Source organism: Oreochromis aureus, linkage group 3 (assembly GCF_013358895.1).
Source record: "Oreochromis aureus strain Israel breed Guangdong linkage group 3, ZZ_aureus, whole genome shotgun sequence".
Lineage (NCBI taxonomy): Eukaryota > Metazoa > Chordata > Actinopteri > Cichliformes > Cichlidae > Oreochromis > Oreochromis aureus.
Genome location: NC_052944.1, coordinates 63,386,568 through 63,388,951, shown reverse-complemented (window position 1 = coordinate 63,388,951; position 2,384 = coordinate 63,386,568).

Here is a 2,384-nt window from a genome sequence, read left to right as displayed (position 1 = left end):
GTGTGAACCTTATAACTGATGTTAGATTTAAATAATTGAAAATAAAGTTCATGATATCTAAAACATGATCAGCTGGTGCTCATTGAGTGTGCTGTTAGGGGCTGAACTTCTCCAACATTTCTACTTCAGACTTTGTTGTTTTTCTGCTCTTCAGTTTGAGCTGAACCACTTTGACCCTGTTGCTGTGTCCATGTATTATCTGGATAAATTTGTAGTTGGCACAGATTTCCATTCAAAGTGCTGACTGCCAAATTTTTATCCGTGCCTGGTTTTTATCCGGAGGAAAAGTGTTCCCAACTGTTCCTACCGTCCTCTGTCACTGTGACTCCTTCACTTTCAGTCAGAGGTTAGCCACTTTCAGTGGAATGTGGAAAACACAGATAAGACAAGAAAGACAATAAAATGGAAGAAGTTAAATACGGAGTGAAACATTTGTGGTTCTGTTACACCAAACAAAGAATTTCCTCTTTAAGAAGACTTAACGTGTTATGAAGAGAATCAAGGTGAACTCCATTTAATTCAGCTGCTGACTGTTTACTGACCAACAGGAACAGTGCCTCACTTCACTTGTGCTTGCCTTCACCTCTGTATGCAGTAAAAGATAATGCACATGTTATTTTTATTTTTTTGGTTAAATATCTTGGGTTTGGTTTTTGGTTAAAATACCAAGTGTTGCACAGTTTTTAATAAAACTGTATTTAAAAAACAAAAACGACATGGTCTGATATCACACAGGTAGAACTGGGCACATCAGGGGGTAAAACAGCTGGTGATAATTTACTGTCAAAGTTCAAAAGGATGCACATAAGAAAAAGGAACGTTAGGAAAACTCAAATTAAAGTTTAAGTGTAGAAATTAATAGACAACACTTTCTTTTTATATTCTAAACATGTTTTTGCTGTAGAATATAATTAATGTTGATTAATTTATGAGAATAAGAGAATAAAATGTCCACATTTCAACTACAGCCAGGAGGTGGCAGCACATCTCCTTTATCCTCACTTTCTACTACATGTACCACTGATCTTATCTCAGTCTACAAGGACTGGAGTGATTATAATGTAGAGGACAGAGTGTGTACAGTGACCCACAGCCATAAAGATAAATGGAGCGACTTGTTCTGCAAGTCTTTTATATGTCAGCCCTTCATAACTCCTGTTGACTGCAGGCTATTTACCAATAAAAGTAAAGATATTAGGCTTAAAAACACACAGAAAACTGCAACACATCATTATTGTGCTATTGTACACAAACAGGAATCCATATACAACACTGAACACAAGCAAGAACAACATTCTAATAACCACAAAATTACTGAGACTTTTACTTTTCACTCACAGCTGTAAAGTCACTCTACACAATGCTCCTCGTTCTCTTTTTGTTTTTCTATGCTGATATTATTATACAGGCTATACTAACAAAACAATGGCTACACATCATACTTATACTTGTATTCAGAGGTTTTATTTTTCTCTCTGTGTCACTCTTCAAACACTGTGAAAAATAAAGAAAACACAAAAGTTAAGAACGTGTGGACATGTTAGTGACGGTGCCAGGCCACAGCAATGGTTTCTGCTCAAGCAGCATTGACCCCGCCCACTGGGTGGACGTTGAGGGTTCTCAGGAGGGGCCGTGCTGACACCCGCTGCTCTCTGGTACAAAGCACCATGCCCCTCCCGTGTTCTAAATGCACTCAGAACAACACCAACCAGCAACACCACATATGAGTGGGCGGAGAGAGGTATAGGGTATAGTTCTCTGTTTGCCATTGGGGTGGGGCTGCTGGTTGACCTCATGTCTAGGGCTCTCCTCAGCTCTTTCCAGGAGGGTGGTGTGGCTGCCCCTCCGGTCGTCCTCCTTGGGCTCTTGCGCTCTGTGGGCCTCTGGATCTCCTCCATGCCTGCTTCATGCCTCTGGTGGGCAGGGCTATGACTCCCCACACATACTATCAGACACTTACATGGAGAAACCTTATAAATACTCTCTCACACACACAGGTTTAAAAGCAGATACTCACAGACACACACATTGGTTGGCTGCTGCCTCTAAACATATCATGCGTTGTCGGTTTTGTGTGCTACTCAGTGAGATTTAGTATTTATTATTTTCTCTTACCTGTGCTTATGTTGTTTGTTGCTGTAGTTTTCCTGCTGTGCTCTTTTCTTTTTGCTTGTTTGTTTTTCAGTAGTGGATGAAGCAGATTTTTACTGTCTTTTCTCTCTATCTCTCATCCTTCTGTTGTTCTTTCTCTCTCCTTCTGTTTACTTTACTGCCAACTTTTCTTTTCTACTTATTTCTCTTTCCCATCCCGACTCCTGTCCGTTCTGATTGTAATAACCTGAAATAAAAATAAACAATAAAGCTGAGTGGCTCACTATAGCAAA